The 22,114-nt window shown below is 45.1% G+C and overlaps 1 protein-coding gene and 1 pseudogene across 6 annotated transcripts in view; one reads left to right on the forward strand and one right to left on the reverse strand.

The window, feature by feature from the left end:
• PRLR (prolactin receptor) overlaps positions 1 to 22,114 on the forward strand; it is a 172,344-nt gene that overhangs the window by 31,690 nt on the left and 118,540 nt on the right. The window lies entirely within an intron of this gene.
• On the reverse strand, positions 685 to 1,609 carry LOC113929138 (annotated as a pseudogene).

Consider the following 22,114-nt stretch of genomic DNA (forward strand, 5'->3'; position numbering starts at 1 on the left):
TGTGTGTATATGCATATGGAAAATACCTTTAACAACATTTCATTAATCTTCTGACCATATTTGCAAGGTAGAACATGAGAGGTATTTCTGTGATTATAGTATAGATGAAAAAACAGGGGCCCAGGATCTTCTCACATTCTCCTGCCTCTGATGGTTGTTTGGTAATGGCCCTTTGAATAGACTCCTTTATTTTATGTGTGGATTTTTTGTTTGGTTTTAATTACAACAAAAACTACTTAAAGGGAGAGGCCATAGGAAATCTGAATAACTTTTTTTTTTAGTTTATAAGATTTTTATTTCTTTTTTAAAAAAGGACATTAATATTCATTACATATTTACATCTCAAAACCCCCAACTTAGTGAAAACAAGACATTCAGTAGCACACTAGCAGCAGAAGGTGCTTGTAACTACTAATCATTTTTATAAAGTTATATCTATATAAAAATAAACACTAAAGAGAATAAATAGGCTCAACTAAAGTTAATAAGAAACAAGTATAAATAATACCATATTTTAAACCGGAATCTGTGAAAGTCTTACTATAAGGATTTTCACTCCAAGCAGACAAAATACATACTAATCTAAAACTTAGAGGATAGCAGGTTAATGGATTTTCTCTTAGTTGAAGACTATCCAACCTCAGTAACATTTCTGGATAAAGCATAAAGTTACTACTGTACATTTTAAAAAGATTGGTCCAGTTGTGTGTTCTCTATTTTTTTAAAGACTTTATTTATTTGACAGCCTGCTTCTCCCCCTCCCACTCCCCCTGCTTTTGTGTTCTCTATTTTTAATTGCCCCTCCTCACTTACAGCATTGACAGCAGCAGCATTATTTGGATGGTCTAGAATGTCTTTGTTGAATCCATCTAATGACTCCTCCTCTTGATCCTCACCTGTATTAACCTCTTCAGTGGTCTGTGCCCTGGGTGTATTTATTAACAAGTCATTTCTGAGGGACTGACTATTACTCAGTAGCTTTGCCTGCCTTCTTTCCAAGGCCAGTTGTTTATTTCTCTCAATTCTCTATTGTTGTTCTTCTGTTAGGCTTCTACCTGACTCAGGAGCAAAATTCTCACTTTCCAATGAGTTTGTCAAAAAGGAATCTGATTGGGTAGCGGTTACATCGTGGCCATGATTTTCTCCTTCGTCATCATTATTGCTAATAAAATCTTCATGTAAAATAGGCAGGTCAAGTCGAATTCGTTTTAAACAGGTCTGAACTTCCTTTTTACTTCCCAGCTATTCAACTCTGTCAATAAAATCCTCGAATTGCAGTTTAGGGAATAGCCTATGTGCCCAATGCTCCATGTGTCTGATTAGCGTTTTCAAGTCTTCAGCCTCATGACCTTTACCTTTGAATTTTGCCTTATCAAACACATGCCTTAATGCTGGAAGCCCTCTCTCTGAAATTAATCTCTGAGCATCCATTTAACTCTTCTCTTTGGAGGTACAGGAACAGGTGCTCCTCTCCCTGACTATCAGGTTCAGCTCCTTCACCATTTTCTCTCTGTGGAGAGGCTGGAGGTGGACAAAGAGGAAAAGTTTCATCTTCTACATGCTCATAATCTGGTAGGTCAATCAAGCCATTCTCCTGTGGCTCCAGCATCTTTTCCTCTCAGGTGCACTGCTGCGGCCACAGTGCTGGATACCTTTCTATGGAGAGATTTTATCTCTTGTTTTGTTACCCTAGAATGCATTGTTCTTGGTCTAAGATTTCCCCTCCTCACACATAGTTAATATTTAAGAAGCACATGTTAAGTTGAGTTGTCATGTCAGCACTTTCCCAATCTCAGGTCAGAGCAAAAGAAGTCTATGTACAACTTACATCTGATGAGGCAGCTACAAGTCAAAGAGCATCCTGACAACAGGGCACATTTCAAGTAATGTGATGCTCCTAGGATTAACATAGAAATAACAAGATAAATGTGTATGGGTGACTGAACAAGACTTCCCTCCATAAATCAGCTCCTGCCTGAGTCAAATGATAAATTTCTCAGAGGCATTTGTAGAACTGAATCCAGCTTTTGTTGCTTTAGGGAGGCTGTATAAAGCAGAGATAACTGCTAGATTAAAAGGAGAATTGGTTTGTTTTCCTGTTGTGATGTTGAGAGGCAGGGGTGACGGTTTGGCTAGACCCTGCTGGAGAGCCCAAAAAAAGATTCAAAGTCCTCTACTTGGAAATAAGGAGTCAACCTTTTTCTTTTGTTTTTTTAAGGTTTATTTTATTTTAGAGAGAGAAGGGAGAAAAGCAGAGGGAGAGAATCTTCAAGCAGACTCCCTTGCAGAGCCTGACACGGGCTCAATTCCATGACCCATGAGATCATGACCTGAGCCGAAACCAAGAGTCAGATGCTCAACTGACTGAGCCCCCCAGGCACCCCTGAACCCCTTTATGCTTTGGCTTTGTGTAAGAAATCTCACTCAAGGATCAACTACATATTTCTATAAGGTCATGGTTTTGCAAGACACTGGGCCATGTTTTCCCGAGTCAATGGTTCCACTAAGAACTGAGTGTCTTCCTAGAACTGCTAACGTTTCTGAGGCATCTTGGCAGACACTAAATCAAATAAGCCCACTCCCCAGGGCTTGTCTGTGTTCCCAACCAACACAGGCTGTTATTTTCTCTTGCCGTAAAGATTCATTTGCAGTACTCGTTAGTCATTCTCCAAGCTTTTAACTTGGGCAAGCACAGATCAGTGTCAGATGCTTTTCTTTTTCTTTGTTGGGTTGCCCTCAAAAAGCTGATCTGTGCCAACTAGTGAAAATTCCACCTTTATTTTTCTTGTCCAGCTAAATTATCACTTCTTCCTTTTCATCTTATCCCCTTGCCCCAAAGCAGTGCTTGGTATGCTTAGGTAACTCTCATGGATTCTGAAGATGGCCCCAGGAGAGTTAGCAATTGAACTTCTACCTCTGTTTAAGGTAGTTTCTCTGAGTCATAGAAGATGGATCCAAGTATTTCGCCACTCTCATGAGAGAGAAGATTCTTCAGCAACATACTTCATTGTCAAAACATGGGACAAGAGGGAGAGAAGGTTTCCAGTAGATGGATTTCTGCTCACTCCTGCATATTGCCTTGCCTTGGCAGAGTACTTCCAGGGATTTATTTTTCATTCCATTCTCATAGACACTCCGGGAAGTATAGATTATCAGTCTCATTTTTCAGAGATAAAGAGAGTGAGACAAGATGGTAAAGTGGCCTGCCCATGGCCACCTGGCTGAGAAGCAGCCAAGCCAGGGCTTGGGCACAGTTCTTCTGACACGTGCCATATCCAAGCCTCTTTTTTCTCCTTCGTGGCTGCCTTCCCAGTTTCATGGAAAGAATCAAAGCCTGGAAGGATAAATAACAACAAGAGTAAAATTAATGATCGGCTTTTTAGCCTTTGCCACGTGCTACATACCCTACTAATAACCTCAGGGGTATCATTGCTTCCATGCTTTCATAATTTCTGAGGGCCACCATCATCATCCCCACTGAAGGAAGAAACTGGGTTTCAGATAGTGTAAGTGACTTGTTCAAAGTTACACGGGTCGGTGGAGACAGAATCCATCCCCAGGTGTTGAACCGTGGAATTTGCTAGTTCCATAAAGCAAAAATTTGAGGGGAGAAAAAAAAAGCAGGGCCTTGTGAACAGAGTCCTGAGCAAGAAGGATAAATGATCTGAGTCTGAGCTCTAACTCTGTCTCTATTCCTCTGTGTGATCTCCGGCGAATCTGTTGACTCTGTGGACTGCTTCTTCTTATAAAATGGGGCTGGTACCGTTGGGCCTGATGTCTCACAGAGGAGGATCCAATCAGGCCAGACATGCCTAAAGTCTCTCGAAGCTGGAGAGCACCAGACAAAGAGAAGGTATCATTCTTAGTGTTGGAATTGCGACTATAACCCCAGTGTCCTGACACGTCATAGCACTGCCCGAAAGTCTGGGCTCTTCCCTCAGTCCCCTGTTCCCTCCATAGCTGCAGATCACCTTGGTTAAGAAGAGCTTCATTTTCAAAGCATGTGTCCATTAAAGGATCTCCGTTTCCTTGCAGTATGCAAATTTATTGAGTGAGATTAAGCTACCTTCTACAAACAGTGTATTTTTTTTTAAGATTTTATTTGTTTATTTGAGAGAGAGAGCACAGAGGGAGAGTGAGAGAGAGAAGCAGACTCCCCACTGAGCAGAGACCCCCCCTCCCCCCATGCGGGACTCTATCCCAGGACCCCAGGATCATGACCTGAGCCGAAAGCAAGCGCTTAAATGACTGAGCCACCCAGGTGCCCCCAAACAGTATATTTTTGAGCAGTCTCTTCCTGGCCTCTGGGCAAAGCCATTGTCAGTCAACAAAATAGATGGAGTTACTTCCCAGAGGATGTTTATATTCTGAGACTAACAACCTTCTCTTACCCTGTAGCAAGTAGGGCTTTCACAGGGAAGATCCTAGGGCAGCTTGTGGCCAAGGCCAAGACAGAATTGAATTGCTCTTGGGTCCATCATAAGAGTTGTCATTGACCAATTGCCTCCTATGGGACAGGTGCGTTAAGATATTATTTATCCCGATTGCCCTGTGAAGTATTTTTATCCCATTTCCAAAGGAAGAAAATGAGGTTCTGGGAGAAATATTCCTAGAGCTCATAAGTTTTGTACTGGTCTTCCTGTCATGTCATCCATCCCCTGTCTTTTCAACAACTAGCCAAGTTTCCAGTTTCCCACCCCTCGTCCAAGGCAGCCCTCCTTCCTGCCAGTCATCAGAACCACTCAGGGCTTAGAGGACCATGCTGGCAGGGAAGAAACTGCCTTTTCTGAAACTCACACCCACACTTTGGGTTGGATCTGGGCTAGGACCACTGCCCTCCATCTCTACTTTTTTTTTAGGGGGGGCAGTAGACTTTATCAAAGCCTTTGTTTTTCTTCTATTCATTCAGTCCTGGGTTTCTATTTAGTTGTGATAACAGAATATTTTTGGAAATTTTGCTGCCTTGGAGTACAAATCTGGAATTTACAGGGATTGAGGAAGCTACAAAATGTAGTGGGAATTGAATTATGCCAAATACTAGTTTTCAGTCTCCTTCACAGGTCTACAATCACCTTATTTGGGAATATCAAGATAAGTTATGTGGTTACTGCGTTGCTCCTGTAATAACCAGATTTTATTTAAAGAACTATAAAGGACAAAATATAAAGGGGGAGAATATATTTTGACAACTTGTTTTTTTTCAATTTTCAAGTTTTTTTTTTTAAAGATTTTATTTATTTATTTGAGAGAGAAAGAATGAGAGATAGAGAGCGCGAGAGGGAAGAGGGTCAGAGGGAGAAGCAGACTCCCTGCTGAGCAGGGAGCCCGATGTGGGACTCGATCCCGGGACTCCAGGATCATGACCTGAGCCGAAGGCAGTCGCTTAACCAACTGAGCCACCCAGGTGCCCTCAATTTTCAAGTTTTGAAGGAAAGTTTTTGGAAAATATTTTAGAAGTTTCCTAAATTTCACTCCCTTTAAGGTAAACTTATAGCTGGAAGAATGATGCCTTAAAAACCTTTCTATCATTACCTGAATCACAGGAAATTGGTGGAAATTTTTACTGCTCGTCATACAGAACCGCAAAGCAGATCACAACTCTTCCTTTCAGAAAATAACATTTTCTGGGCACCTCGGCGGCTCAGTCATTAAGCATCTGCCTTCGGCTCAGGTCATGATCCCAGGGTCCTGGGATCGAGCTCCACATCGGGCTCCCTGCTCCGGGGGAAGCCAGCTTCTCCCTCTCCCACTCCCATTGCTTGTGTTCCCTCTCTCACTGTCTCTTTCTCTGTCAAATAAATAATATCTTTTTTAAAAAAATCCAAATTCTTTAAAAAAAAAAAAAAGAAAACATTTTCAGCCAGATACGTTATCTGCCTCATAGATGTAACCATTTTCACATCTGGGAGATCTTAATCTGAAAATGTCCACAAATCACACAGCCTGGCTAGGGGTGGAGGGGAAGAGGGAGGTGGGGAGTAAGGGGGTCCACTCTGAATTCTGTCTCTTGGCTGATCCTGCTTTTCTCCTATAGCATCTCTTTACGTTTAAGAAGAACCCAATTGTGGGCGCCTGGGTGGCTCAGATGGTTAAGCGTCTGCCTTCGGCTCAGGTCATGATCCCAGGGTCCTGGGATCGAGTCCCGCATCAGGCTCCCTGCTCCTTGGGAGCCTGCTTCTCCCTCTGCCTCTCTCTCTCTCTCTCTCTCTCTCTGTCTCTCATGAATAAATAAATAAAATCTTTAAAAAAAAAAAAAAAAAGAAGAACCCAATTGTCTTGTGAACTGTTTGAGCCTCTGTAACCTTTCGGTGAGGTTAGGGGGCTTACAGATGCATTTCTGCACATTCTCCCTTGTTTTTCCTGCTTCAGCAGAAAAGAAGCCCCGTTCCCTCTGACACTGGAGCTTCCTGCCAAGGGACTGACTCTGTTTTCTCTGTGGCCAGCTCTGGAGAACCGGAAATCCAGCCTGTCAGGGACAGCCAGCTAACATCACAGGCAGAGGACACATAATTAGCTCGGTTGAACTTCGCTGTTGTCATTGTGGTGGTGGTGGTTGTTTAGGATCAAAGAGTTCAAGGCAGGGACAGCTCAGCTGGCTGCAGGGAAAGTTTCAGGCTTCTTGGCTTCAGCAGCTCACTGGACTAACAGGTTACCTGTAGTGAGTGTCTGCCCTAGCTCGATGAGGACAGACAGCACAATCAGACCTGCGGTAAACACAGTCTAAGTGACTGATTTTAGAACCTAAACCAGGTAGGTGTTACATGCTTTTTAGTGGTAAAAAAGAGGTGGGGAAGAAGAAAACAAAGACCCAAGTGGTGGAATTTAGTAATAAAAACAAAGCAGGAAACCAAAAATTATTTCTTCCGACAGCCAGCATATTTTCCTGTTTAGAGAACTGTTGTCCCCTCCTTAACCACAAATAACAAAGAATGAAATAAATCAGGGCGCCTGAGTGGTGCAGTGGGTTAAGCAGTCGACTCTTGGTTCCGCCTCAGATTGTGGTCTCAGTTTGTGGGATCAAGCCCCGTGTCTGGTTCCAAGCTCAGTGCAGAGTCTGCTTAAGATTCTGTCTCCCTCTCCCTCAGCCCCTCTCCACCGCACTCTCTCTAAATAAATAAATAAATCTTAAAAAAAAAAAAAGGAATAACATAAATTAAGATTAAATGGCCAGTTACTCAATAGGGGCAGGGAAATTAGAGTCAGGAATTCCCGCCTTGTCTTTGAGAAAGGTCTGTTCTGTAAAATAGAGAGACTTCTGTAAGCATCCCGCAGAGACACGCCTTTTGTCTGATGCCAGGGAAGCCCACGGTTGGGGGGGGGGGCTTTATCAGCTTTGCAGCCTCCCTAGGGGCTCCATAGAGTCAGGGCGTGAATAACAAAGTGGTCTGTTTGGGTACTTTGGCAGGTGTGAGCAGGAAAAGGGAATCCTTCTCCAGGACAAGGTTTTCTCAACCCTCCTGCTCTCAGAGCGGCCCTGAGATTGCTCCAGGAGGAGTATACAATTTGTCAGCATCATTGACAAATTCCTGAAGTAGATCTGGGCTACCCAGAAAACTGCTGTCATTGGGGGAGCCGGGCGGGGGAGGGGAAAGGATGTTGTTAGAGGAATTGAAGGGCTGGCTAGAGAAATGGTCCTGTGTGCCTGTCCAGTGCAACACCCAGGACTGCTGCACCACTGTCAGGGCGGGGCTCCTCCGCCTGCCAGTCTCATCCTCATGCTGTTGTATGCCCAAGGACCATCCCCAGGGGCTGAGGCAGATCCAAGTTGGCAAACTCAAACGGTAAGGAAGCCCTGAGCCTTGGCTTCTAGTAGCTTTGCTTCAGTCCACCAATTGAGCAAGGATGCGTGCTCAGAGCAGCCCTTACTGGTGACAGAGGCTTCCTGAATGGGGTGGGTCTCAGCCCAGCCCCAGAGTGCTCTCTCAGGGATGATGCCAGGTTAGCGCACTGGTCTACCTCCAGCTGCCATCCACATTTACACACTGTAGGTCCTTCTCTCCCGCCTCAGGACTGAATGGCTGGAATGACAGGACTGGCAGTCGTGGTGGTCGGGAGGGGTAGAAGGAAGCTGGGCTGAGCGGGGGGGGGGGGGGGGGGGGGGGGGGGGGGGGGGGCGGAGACTGGGATGCAAACTCAAGGAGAGCTTAATCCTTCACCTGGGCTCTAACCCCATCTTCAGTCCCAGATCTGAACCAGGAGGGAACCAGCCCACAGGGAACCCTAGCGGTTGGGGAAGCAGCCAGAGGGGGAGGGGTTGGCGCTCTGGTTAAGTGGTGTTCAAAGACAGAAAAGAGAAAAGCAAAAAATGTTTGTAACTTTAAACACTTCCACTGAGTCTGTGAATCCCTCCAGGTCCTAGAGCGAAGCACACGGGGAGAGCTGGCCTCACCTTCTTCCTTTCCCATGTGTGACTTATTTCTCCTCATGACTAAAGTTCTTGGCAAAATGATTTACCTTGGATAAGAAAAAGTTGGGGGTCAGAGGAAAGTGGTGCCCAAGGACCAACCCATCCTTGCCCCCGAGACCCCTTCCCTTGGAGAGGTCTTGACTGGTTTCCACTTAGTCCATTTGCAAACACACTGGAGCGTCTTTGCCAGTGGCTTTGGGCTCCTGCCTAGGCTCCCGGGCAGGAGCTCCGTGCCCCTCCCTGCCCCTCCTGTGCAGCAGTCCTCATGCCTTAGCTCGGGGAGTGAGGAACGTCATTTTGACAGAAGCAGTTTTCTTGAGGAAACAAGCCCTGCTTGCTGAGGTTTGTTCTGCTTTTGCTCACGGAGGTCCCAGCCTACCCTCTGCCCTTTATTCACTTTCCTTCTAACCCCCTGGCAGATAGTATTACCCTCTGCCTTGAAAGACTCCTTCACCTTCGTGCCAAGACCAGACCACTGTCACATTTCAGAACGTGATTTTATAAGAAACTCCAACTAGGGGAGTCATTGCCAACCTCCTCAGAGGAACAAGAAGACTTCTCTTCTCCTAACTGCCATTGCAATGGTTTCCTTTGGTGGCCAGAGCTGTGGGCAGTCGGAACAAATTGAGCATCTCTACTCTGATAAGCAAAACTCAGTTGACTTCTTCTCTTTCCCTCAAAGATCCAGGGAATTGCTTAATGTGTCCCACAGCCCTGCCATGTCTTCTTCAGAAAACTTGGAGCCATTCTCCCACAGGTGTGACAGTTTACTATGCCCTGGGCATCTTCTCAGACTGGGGGAGGCAGTAGAAAAAAACTATGGCTTTCATACCACCACTTCCACACCCAGCCTTCCTCAGCGTCATAATCCTTAATGCAAACAGAGGAGGAGGGGCTAGGATGTTCCAGAAGAGAAAGGTTGGCACAGTCAGTTCAAAAGAGATTATCCTGAAGCTGTGGCTCCAATTTTATATAGCCATTTATTCACCTAGCCTTTATTGATCACCTACTATGCGCCAGGGTTCTAGAGCTACACGGTGGATGACAGACAGTATTACTGCAAAACCTGGAGAGTTGAGTCTAGAGTGGACCCTCATGGCCAGTGAGGATTCTAAGCTTGGGGCAGATGTCCCTTGGCCCCAACTAGCTTCTGCTGTGGGGGTCTTCCCCCCTTGCTGGCTTGTCCTGGTGGGAGGAAGTGAAAAGGTATGAGGAGCAAGGGTGCAAGGAGCTGCTTCTCCTCAGGGGAGTCAGGCTTTGGAGAATTCTTTCAAGAGTTTCAGCTAGCTTTAAGTAACCCAAAATGTGCTTGCCCCTATAGGAGCCCCCTTTCTCTATGCGTGTGTCCCGTTTCTGAGCAGGCAGACAGCATGTGAGTGAGAACCTTAAGAAAGTAGAGGACTATTCTCTCACTCTTTTTGTCTTTTCTCTATTTAATTTCCTCTCTTCACTTCCTTTCCTTTTATCCTGCATTACTCTTGGCACTTCCGCAAGAGCTTAGTAGCTCTTCCCTGCCTACAGGATTGAGTTCAGACTTCTCAGCTTGCCCTTCCATGGCATGCAGACTCAGTATAGGACTGTTGAATATGGTATCAGAATGAACCAGTCTCTTGGTCTTTTTCAGTACCTGTATTTCACAGGAGTCGATGGGCTGCTTTTTCTGGGAACTTGAGGATTAGTATTTTTCCTTCAAAATCAACTTACTTTTTGCTTAGAGACTGTTAAAGACAAAGGTCTTCTCCCCAGCCAAACCCATAGACACAGGTAAGCAAGCCTTCCCCTGACCCCATGCTCTGACCCTTGGAACGAGCTGAAACAAAGTGTGCCCTCATGTTTTTCAGCAACGGGTTTTCTTGCCTGCCCTATCCCCGTAACTAAACAATGATTACAATCCTCTGTACTTTAATATGTAGATAAATTATTAACAGTGGGTTGTACCTTTTCCCAGGTTGTAAAAGGATGACTGGTTAGAGTCCCAACGTTCTCCTTGTCTGTGTAGGAAATGTAGGGGAGGATGTCATCTCAGATCACTTATCTCTAAGACTCGTAACAAAGATGTGGCAGGCTCCAGCCAGGAGTGTGAGTGAGGTGACAGCAGGAATGTCACAGGTGAGCCTTGGTGACTTTCACCTTTCTTTGTCAATTTTGATCCTTTTTTTCCGTCCATCTTTCTCTTCTGGGATTGCGAATGGGCAGAGGGCAGGAAGTATGACTAGGATATCAGTGGTTGTACGAAGGTCTTAGGGAAAGGTCTGTGTTTTGATACGAAATGGGCAAGGACACTCTGTGTTAACATAAACACCAACATGAAGGCCCACTGTAGAGCCCAAGGATTCCAGGAGGAAAGTGTGGACCTGGCCTGGGAACAAAGATCAAAAGGCCAGCATGATAATATACTGGCATGATCACGTGACAGACCAGTCTGTCCTACGGGAGCGGGAAGGGGCAAACTGGGGTGGGGGGGCAGGGACTAGAAGATGCTGGAGTCAAGGATGCATTGCTTTGATGAGGAGTTGGAAACATCTCCAGATCTGGCAGGAAGGCAGAAAGACAGAGAGAGGCCAGCCGGTGAACTGTACAGAACCACTGGAGCTCATGCATACCAGGTTCAAGTTGGGGTGATTGGGCTGAGGTGTTTCATTTTGTTTCTTTTAACAGATGTCATTTTTTAGAACAGCCTTAAGTTTACAGAAAAATTGCAAAGAAAATACAGAGGGTTCCAGTGTCTCCCAGTTTTCCCTACCCACAAATTCTTCTATTATTAACATCTTGCATTAGTGTGCTACATTTATTACAATGATGAACCAGTATGGATACATTAGTATTAACTCAAGTCTGTAGTTTACATTAGGGTTCACTCTTTGTGTTGTACAGTTCTGTGGGTTTTGACCAATGCCTAACGTCAGGTATCCACCATTACAGTGTTTCACTGTCCTAAAATCCCAGCTCCCCTAATCCTCCTTTCTCCCAAACCCTTGGCAGCCACTGATCTTTTTACTGTCTATATTTTGCCTTTTCCATGATGTCATAGAACCAGAATTCATATAGAATGTAGCCTTTTCAGATCACCTTCTTTCACTTAGCAAATATGCATTTAAGTTTCCTCCACGTCTTTTCATGGCTTGATAGGTCATTTCTTTTCAGTGCTGGGTAATATCCCATTGTATGGATGTGCCACAGTTTGTTTATCCATTCAAGCAGACTTTTCAGTGAGTTAAAAGGCAGAAGCAAAAGGCACCTGGGTGGCTCAGTTGGTTAAGCATCTGCCATCAGCTCAGGTCGTGATCCCAGGGTCCTGGGATCGAGACCCGCGTCAGGCTCCCTGCTCAATGGGGAGTCTGCTTCTCCCTCTCCCTCTGCCCCTCCCCCCCCACCGCTCCCCCAGCCACGCCTGGCTTCTGCTCTTTTGCAGAAGAGTGTGCACTCTCTCTCTCAAATAAATAAATAAAATCTTTTAAAAAAAATGGCAGAAGCAATGAAAAGAGTGAATGAGGAGAAAGTAGCAAGAGCTGCAAGATGTGAAAGAAGCAAAAGGTTTGGAGAAGTGGAATAACAAATTTTGAGTGCAGAGGCCTGAACCAGCCTAAGGCAAGGTTCCTGAAACCAGTATTCAGTGGGAGAGACCAGTGCCTCACTGACTTCCACCAGGCCTTCCCTGCTTTTATAGACCAGAAGTTTTATAGAAACTTCATAAGGGCAGGAACCATGCCAGCCTCATCCTGAGAGCCCAACACATGGCAGATACCCAATAAATAATTGTTGAGCCATCTAAACTTAAGAATCTTTTCTAAAGAACAAGTTTGCCCAATCACCAGAAGGCCTGAAGCTCCTGAGGCTGGCCTGTCATCTCAGGCAGGTCTCAGCTGCCTGCTTGGTGGAGCCCCTCTGTGCCACGGGGTAGGGCAAAGGTTGCCTGGGACATTCACCTTCTGCCTTGGGAATGCATCTCTCTTGCCACCATCTTCACCTGCCTTGGTTAGATGTTCTGTGGACATAAGCAGAGCCAACTGTAGGAAGGCAGGAGATCCAAGGGAGATAACAGGCCAATCTAACATACCAGGTAAAAAAAGCATTCTTGTCATAGGATTGGAATCCAGCTCTCTGTGTACTCGTTCTTTCAACCCAATCATGTGGCAGTAGAATTAGCCCACACAACTTCTGTAGAACAGAGAGAACAAGCAGGGTGATTCAGGTGGTAGGAAATAGCTATGAGAGCAAGATAAGCCATGCCTTCTCCTTGGCAAAGATGCTCCCATGTGGGAGGAAAGTCTGCCACAATAGTCACAGTCCATGGGTGGGAATGGTTGGAGCCCGGCCAGGGGAGTGCAACTTGATGGAAGGGGTTGCTCTCCAGGGGAGCTGGTAAGTCGGGTCAAAAATTGCAGGACAAATAGAAATGCACCAGTTACAAATCACTAGCTCAGTGGCGCCTCCTGGGCAAAAGAGCGTATCACTCAGACCTGGTGTGTGAGTGCAAGGTCATTGCTTAAAATCTGGTCCTCTCCTATGGCGTGACATTGGTGTTCCGTGGTACCCATATCACTTTCTCTCGGTGTAATGAAAAGGGCATATGAGCCCAGGAAGACGCTGAGAGTATTTGGCTTGGGATCTCTTCCTATTCTACCCATGTGGGTGCTCCTGTGTCTTACACAGTGACCACAACCAGTGGAGAGCTCTTGAGAATTTCTTATCTACGAAAAAGAATGCAGTAGCAACTTGGCCCAGAGGTTGTCCTGAACAGCAGGGCTCCTCCGGAGACACACATTGACTCCTTGTCCCCACTGTTACATAACTAGAGGAGGCAGAGTTAACGTGGATAGTTCATTAGACAGAGGGCAGAGGTAGAAACATTGGGTGGAGTGAGGAATGGCTGCCTTCCCACCTCGAAACACCAAAATGGCAATCCTTGAAGAAGGAGGACATGTCTGTGAGGTGGATGGCCCAGTGTTCGTTCTGTATGGCCCTAGAGGGACAGCAAAAGTAGCCCAGACATCACCACATAACCAGAAACACAGGCAGAGGAGAGTCAAGCTCAAATCACAGCGGAGGGTCAGTCTTGGGGAGAGCAGGCCTCTCCCAATGCAACGGCATCTGGCCCCTTCTGCTGCACCTGGCTGGTGTCTGGGGCATTGCTTGCACCTGCAGACCCCAACCCCAGAACTGCAACAAAGTTTTCCGTATCCAAAATGTCTATGAGGAAGATAGTGTCTGTGCCTCACTGAAATCTGTTTTCTTGGGGCATCTGCTATTTTGGTGCTTTCCAGCACAGAATTTTCATCTTAATTTCTTTTTTTTTTTAAAGATTTTATTTATTTATTTGAGAGAGAGAGAATGAGAAATAGAGAGCACGAGAGGGAAGAGGGTCAGAGGGAGAAGCAGACTCCCTGATGAGCAGGGAGCCCGATGTGGGACTCGATCCCGGGACTCCAGGATCATGACCTGAGCCGAAGGCAGTCGCTTAACCAACTGAGCCACCCAGGTGCCCTTTCATCTTAATTTCTTGCTCATTCGCTTTTGTCTTCACGTGGAGGGCCTGCCTGTGGAAATCCAGGGTACAGTCCACCATTTGGCAATAGTGGCAAAGAGACAGTGTGAGCCTCAGCTACTCTGCCGTGGGAATATGCATCGCTACGACACAGTCTTCCACTTCTCTCCTCCCATTCATGCTGTTCTTCCCTGGCTTTTTAGAACACTCTTTAGACTTAGCTCCTTCCATCTTGGACTATGCCCTTCCTTCCCACCCATCCTGTTTGTTAGCCACAGACGTTGGAGCCCATTTAAATCTCCACCCATAACCAAGGTAGAACCTGAGCACGGGGCTCAGAGTCCCCCAGAAATTGGGGGATGGGGGAGAGAGAAGGCCACAGAGCTGAGAATGGCATGCAGAGGCAGGCCCTGGCTCTTTTGCAAGGAGCCCTGAATTCCCAGGGCCATTAAAGAACAGACATTTATGACAGAGCCCAGAGCCATGTGCTTACTGTTCATAACAAAATTATAGGTCACTCATGTATTCATGTAGTCTCTCAGCAAATGCTGACTGAGCACCAGTTATGTAACAGGGTGAGCCTTGAACACGAAGATACCTGATATCCTTGTCCCCAAGAAGCTTGTGAGTGACACAGACACCTGGACCCATAATGATAATAACAAGTGTGATGAAGTCTGTGGTCCTGAAAGACACCATGGCAGTGGGTCTGCGTGAGGAAGCTGGGAGCCCATCTGAGCTGATCTGGGAAGAAATCATAAGGACTTGACACCTGAACAGAGTCTTGGAGGTAAGGTTGAGAGGAGGAGGGCACCAGATAGCATGTTCCCCACAGGAGCCAATGCAGGGGCAAAGACACCGAGCAAGCGGGGAGGTCATTGGGATTAAAGTGGCTGGAAGCCTGAGTGTGCGACCCAGGGAGAATGAGACCGGAGAAGGCAGAGCCGGCTCCGGAGGGACCCTGAGGTCTTTGCATGGGAGGACGGTGGACCGGAGAGGAGTGGAATCAGATTCATACTTCAGAAGGAAAACCTGGCTGAAATGTGGAGAACAGTTTAGAGCAGACAAGACATCAGACACAGAGAACGCATCGGAGGCTGTTACAATAAAATTGGCTGGAAATGATATCCTCGGAAGACTTTGTCCACACCTGTCCACCTTAGGCTTCCTGTCGGAGGGGAAGGCGAGCTGGAGAAAAGGGCTTGCAGAAAACTCATTCGTTCATCTCATCGTCTTTGTGCTGCTGGTGAGTAATGGCTTTGTTTTACAGTCACCATCACGTGAACATTCCCCTCTGGTGAAAGCCAGCCTCCAGAACTGGGAGGCAACGGACATCTGGGGTTTGAGCCGCTCAGCTTGCGGTCCTTTGCTGGGGCAGCTGCCGCACACGGGCGCTCCCACAATCCCCTGTGGAGGATACTGAGGTGCAGAGAGTAAGGGCTCCTTTGAGTGAAGAAGACACACCCTCTACAACTCCAAGATCTCTCCAGGGCGAGTCCAGGTTACGTTCCAGCGTGGATGCTGGGCAGCCCAGCCAGCATCACAGTGTCGCGCCGTGGAAGAGCCGCGAGGTCAAGTTTGAGACTCACGACACCAGCACCGCCCCATAGAAATATAAGGCACTAATGTGCCTGGGAAAACGTTCTCCTGCTCCCAGTATTTTGAACAGAAACAGATGCAGCCAGTATCATCCCAGCTTTCCTCCTCGCCCACCAGCCTCTCACTACAAGGAATCAACGGGCTACTCTTAGACCAACAGACATGTGGTTGGAATGGAAGACAACTGCTCTCGCTCCTTGATAAGCCTCCACCTCTCGTTCCCAGCAGCGTGTATGTATAAAATCCACCAGTGTTACTGCTCCTGCGAGGAGTCCCAGAGTTAATTATTAACAAGCAAACAAATTCATAGTGAGCGCGGATTCGGTCTTGTTGCAAGGCTCGAGCATTTTCGAGAAGCACGTTTCCATGAGGACTTTGCCCCCATTGGATTCCTTGTCAGGGTGCAGGACAGAGAGACAGACAAATATCAGGTCTCTAATTTCAGCCAGAACACACTCCAGCCTGAAACCTCAGGGAACTCACTTGGAAGGTTTTCCTAGGAAAGTGGACTTCCCTATTTGACATCTCAACCAAACAGGTGTTTGGGAGGGAATAAAAATCACATTTCCTTAGAAGGAACTGGGGTCGTCGGGTCTGAGTTGGGGATTATTTAGAGAGAACCATCGTTCATCGTACCAAAGAACTCTAAATGATGATAAGCTGTCAGGAGCATTTGACTCATTGCCTATGTACACCCACCGTGAAATGAACACATTTTGGAATTTAGGTTGGAAGAAAGGTGGGAATTCATTTTGTTCCTTCTCAATGTATGGATGAGGCTTCTGTAATTAATGGATAGCCCATGTCAAGAGAGCAAGACTAATGCCTCCTAGGTCAGTTTGCTTCCTGCCCAAGGAAATCTGAAATCCTGGGATGCTTCAGAGTGCCCTATAATAGGTGTTTCTCTGATGTCCTTCAAACAGTTCCCTAAATTTTTTTATGCAAAATAAAACTTTCCTTTATTGCTATAATACAGGGGTGGATCTTGGCCTGAATCATGCCAAAATCTCATCACTCTAAACTGATAGTAACCCAACATTTGTTAACATTTGTGATACATGTAGCACTAGGGTAAACTGAAGAGTAAGTCAGATGACTTACCTCTTAGATGCCTCATGGATACTACGTTACTTGGAAGGTTGACTAAATACATGCAAAGAGCTTAGAACTCCACTGCAGCCTCAGCCTGTCCCTGCTTTGGCCAAGTACAATCATGCCCTGTGAGAAAGGGAAGGAGGTAGGGTGCAGGCAGAGTTGACCTTATCAGTAAACACAATAGGTGGGCACCCATGTGCTGCAGAGATCCCCATGCCCACGTCTAATTCATTCTAGTTCACCAAGTTCTCATTGTTTTATAATCTTAAAAGTTTAAGCGTGCCTCAATTAAAGGCAAATACTCTTCTGAGGGATATCATTTTGATCAGCCAACCATTATCAGGAATTCTTTTACATCTTCCCAGGAACCTAAAAGAGCAACAGTCTTACAGGTAAAGGCACAAGAAAGAGGCAATCTTCTGATGAGAGAGAATTCATACCGTTGGTGGAGATGGTCATTTGACTTCTAGACTGATCCACTCAAAAGTGACTTTTTCTGTAAGAATAGATTCAGGTTTTAGTGGGTTGCCTGCTTGCAAGTAAGACAAATATTTTGAAAACTCTTATGCCCTGAGGGAATGAGTTGGCAGAAGAAGATAGTGGAGGGGCGCCTGGGTGGCTCAGTCAGTTAAGGGTCTGCCTTCGGCTCAGGTCATGATCCTGGGGTCCTAGGATCCTGCTCAGCGGGGAGCCTGCTTCTCCTTCTCCCTCTGCCCCTCCTCCCTGCTCATGCTCTCTCTTTCTATCTCTCTCTCTCTCTCTCTCTCCCTCGTTCTCTCTCAAATAAATAAAATTTTTTAAAAAAGAAGATGGTGGAGTGCTTCAAATACCATGCCTACTTTGTTTTTCCCAGAAACGTATCCATCCATATCCCTGAGGTTTCGACATTCCACTCAGTTCTGGGTTCTCTATCTAAAAGAAAATGATCACATGCCCACCCATGTGTCTACAGCTGACCACAGTGCAGTACCAGGATTTCGTTTGAACTCTGTGGCCTCTCTCCATGTGTGAAGTAAAGAGGAAAAGCACATGGACCTTAAGGGGACCCCATTTCCTGTATCTTAGAGACCCTTGGTCTTGACTAAATTAAATTAAGCAGATGGAATGGGATCCTTAGGAGAGAGACTCAGGACCTGGGATCAGGCCACACTTTCTGGATGTGGAAGGCATACCATGGGCCTACCAGCTTCATTGGAGAACCCAAGGATTAAGGCCAAAACACATCAAGAATCCTGTGTTCAATTCTATGATGTACCTTTGACAGGGGCATTGGCAACTTACAGTTTGTCCAGTGGATGGCAACAAGGAAACAGACTGATGACACTCCCATAGAAATGTGAGAGTTGGGATGTTGTTTCCCAGAGGAATATGGTGGCTGTCTATTCTTTAAAGGATTGTCATATGGAAGAGGGAGAAGAAGTATTCTTCTTTGCCCCAAATGATAAAAGTAGGACTAGGAGAAAGAGGTTATAGGATGGCCAAGTTTTTCTAGAAATTAGAGTGGTCTAGAGTGAAGAAGCATTGTGCAGGTTGATGCCTTGCCTGGTGTTTGATGTGTTGGTTCAGTGGTGGGGGCATGGGGGGGTGGGGGCAGAGGGGACACCAGTCAGAGAGGTTGAAGAGGAAATGCCTTCCCTTGGGCAGGAGACTGGACTAGTTGCTGCTAACTGCAAAAATGATTTTTTAAGTGGATGAACAATAAAGTGGGTGTGTGGTCTCTGTATTCCACAAATTTTAATTTCCCACATCAACTATTTCATGCACAGAAAACCTGAGAAACAGGGAAGCTAAGAAGGTTGTGAGGTATTTTAAAAATACCTGGGATCACAAATGGCAGGTGCACAGTGTGGGTAAGAGCATGGGCTGTGGAGGCCAAGCCCACAGGGGTTCAGATCCTGCCTCTGCCCTCCTTAAGCTCCATGATCTTGAATGGATTATTGAACTTAGATATGCCTTCACTTTTGTGGCTGTAAGGTGGAAATAACACCTGACTTCCGTTGTTGCGAGTCAGTTACTGCACCTAAAACTTTAGAACTCTGTCTGGCACATAGTGAGCACTCAATAAATGTTAATGACTGTGGTCACAGAAGGAGAAATCATCATGATTTCTTAAGTCCATAAGAGAATTTAAACAGCATGGCATTGCTTTCAACAAAAAGTGTACATGTTCAGGAGTGACTGATTCTGTAAATGGAGTGAATGACAGCTAGTCCCATGAAGCAATAGAAAAATAGAGCCGGATGATTTTTTGGGGGGGGCGGGTAGTGAATCCCAAAGAGAACGGAAGGGCAGCCGAGTTCCTAGGATTTCCCTGGACTGTTTCCTTGGACTGTGTTCTGGCTTCTTGGTTCCCCAAGAGAAATAAAAGTCAAAGCCTCATCCAGATTACTCATCTACCCCAGTGTTGACAGTGCGGTAACCTCTGGTCGACAACTTAATTATCTCTACCCTGAACTTTTTTGCTTATCGTAAAAGCACCTGTATGACGAGGGGGAGGAGGAGAAAAAGACACAAGAAGGCTTAGTTTCTCATCTTGATAATTGCCTGAGAGGGCTCACTGGGTGTCTGGGAGCCCTTCATCCCAACTTTGGTCCTTTGAATTTCCCAGACTCTAATCACTTTGCTAAGCTGGCAGCTAATGAAAAGAAGGGAGAAAGATCTTGAATGTCCCTCTCAGGACATATTATGCGGCTCTTGAGATTCTCCCTTCTTATTTGTTCAAATGAAATAGATTGCTGGGGAAACAGCAAAAGTCTCCTGCTGTTGAGAAAAATGTTTGCCAGTTCTGGGAGTTACACCACTTTGGTTCTATGTGAAATAAGGCAGCTCTGTCCTAACACTAAATGATCGATTGCGTGTGTTGGGATGAGCTTATTCTTCATGGTCCCAATAAATACGGCGAAACCACAGACAACTCCAGATGGTCTCTTCGGAAACTGTATGGTGTCAAGAACAGGAATTTAATTGGTTCCTTTCTCCTTGGGTTGTTTATAAAACCAACATTATTAAAAAATACTAAGAACTATTATGCTTCATTAGTGTGCTCTGGGGCATGATTCAGTGCTTGGGTAATATGTGGTAATCATCCACTAATCATGCCCATCTTCTAGGACTCTTCCACCTGGTACGTTCATGCTTTCCCTGAAATTTTGAGTAGGGATGAAACAGTGGCTAGAATCAAGTGTGAAATGAAAATTATTTCTCCTCATTGCCTTGTTCTTTATTATTTTTTCCTCCTTCTTGTATATTTTATGACACTAGCCATAAAATCTATCTGCATGGAGATCTGTCCATTACACAGAACATTACATAACCTCATCTACAGTGGGAAAATTATTTCTGGCAACAGTATCCCTTAACTTGAAGAGGCACTGCAACTAACTGTGGGATGAAGAGTCAGGCATAGTCAGTGCACCGGTTTCTCTAGGTCAACAATTATAAGCTATTCTTTATTTGACCTAGCATATATGTTGATGGTGGTTAAACACAGCAAAACTTTCTTCACAAAGGTTTCATTTGTCCAAAAGGTTTTACCCACTGATCTGCAAAGAATGCCCACAAAACCCCTTGGTATGAGAATATGGGCTGCAGGTTAGGTTCTCCCAGGTAGAAAATACGTCTTCAAAAAATCCAGTGAGTGATGGTAGAACAGGGGTCAGATGTAGGGTAACACATTCCAAGTCCACTGTCAGCCATGTGCAATAACTTGTCAACTCTACCTAACAACAGTTGAAGACCTTAAAACTGCCATTGGACTCCATGGAAGATCTCCAGGAAGCAGAAGGTGGAGAAACATTTAAATGTGTGTGGACAAAGGAAGAGAGCAACGTGGACAACTTCTACCTTCTATTTGCATGCACGGAGCCTGAGTAATTGTCCCTGGTCTCCTTCCCTCCTAAGAGCCTTTCTGTTTAAGAAGGCTTTAGGATCTATTCCCCTTAATCATAAAAAAGGAATTCACTGGGTTGGAAAATTTTAGCCTCCACTTTATTCCTTACTTCACGAAGAATTGCACTTAATCTGTAAATGAGTTCTGATGTTAGAGAATTGGATGCTGCAAATTGGCATTATTAAACTTAATAAGAGAGGGGAAGGACTCTTTTAGAAGAATAATATAGTCTGAGGGGGATCTCTCACTTATTAGGCATCTGCCCAGAGATGTTTCTGAACTTAAGAGTTACATTAAATAATTCAAAATTACTATAAGTGCACAGCACTTTCCTCCCACAATCTTACTGAAATTAAGGGTGCCAAATCATTCTCTCATTATTATTTTACAGTGAAAAGGTATGGCTCCTCCTGCTAGTAGGCTAACTAGACTCTAATGCCTGACTAATTAATGTACAACAATGCCAGGATTAGTAAGCATGACTTAGACTGACTTTAGCCCTAAGAGGATCACCCTTGGTTACATAAACAGAATGACCAGTGGAATTCCTATGTAAATATTATTAGTTGGTTTTGGACATTCAACGACATATCCCTGTAAAAATATTAGGACACATTTTCATTGTTATGAAACCTCAAGAATTGGACATTTTAGGACTTAACTGAATGTGTTGCTCATTACTTTTGTCCAAGGATATACTAACCAATGATGTTATTTTTAAATACCTACTGTATACCACTTCCAGTCTTGAATTGAGGAGGTAGGAGATACTTATCTTCAGAAAGAAATTCACTAACTATACAGAACCATATGCAATAAATGTCAAAATGAGAAGCATAGAGAGGTGCTGTATGGAATTACTGTGTGACCCTCCCAGGCTAATGTAGGCACTCCGTAAGCACTTACAATGATAGATAGTTCTTCGTCTGCTCGCTTGCGTATTATTGTCCCACTGTGCTGGACTGGAAGCTTCATTAGGCAGGGCCCATAGCTCAGCTACTATACCACCTGTCTCACCTGGCCTGTAACTAGCAATTTTACTAGCAATTTTACTAGCAATCAGTAATTTACTAGCAATTTTACTAGCAATCAGTAAAAGATTATAGCATGGAGGAAGCTACATAGAGAAATTAGGGAAAAGAATGGGCAAAACTTGAACAGATATGGATGTTTAAAGGGCGAATGAACAGATAAGCCAAGACAGGAAGCAAGGATTAGCATGGCAAATACATCCTTTCACTATCTCAGCAAACATTTGCAGATCCCTCCCCATCTGCTAGATACTGTGTGGGCAGTATAAGTACAAAGGTGAAGGAACCATCACTCCCATGGGCTGAGAAGAGATTTTCAGACCAACCTGGATGGAAGAGGGGGAAGAGGGCTGGCTGGGATTCAGAGCAGTCAGGATTGGTGAGCTGTGAAGAATAGAATACGTTTGGTGTGAAACACTGTGGAACCTTCGTCTTGAAGTTCATTATGAAAACCAGCAAAAAAATTTAAATTAGGGAAGGTTAAAAAGTCATTGGAAAGGTCCCAAAAGTTACCATGACATCATTGTTAGGAGAAGATTTGTTACCAGTGGAAACTTTAGTTGCAACACTAGGAACTCAATACTTTAAGAAAAGTGAGATATATATTC

This window comes from Zalophus californianus, chromosome 5, assembly GCF_009762305.2.
Source record: "Zalophus californianus isolate mZalCal1 chromosome 5, mZalCal1.pri.v2, whole genome shotgun sequence".
Classification (NCBI taxonomy): Eukaryota; Metazoa; Chordata; class Mammalia; order Carnivora; family Otariidae; genus Zalophus; species Zalophus californianus.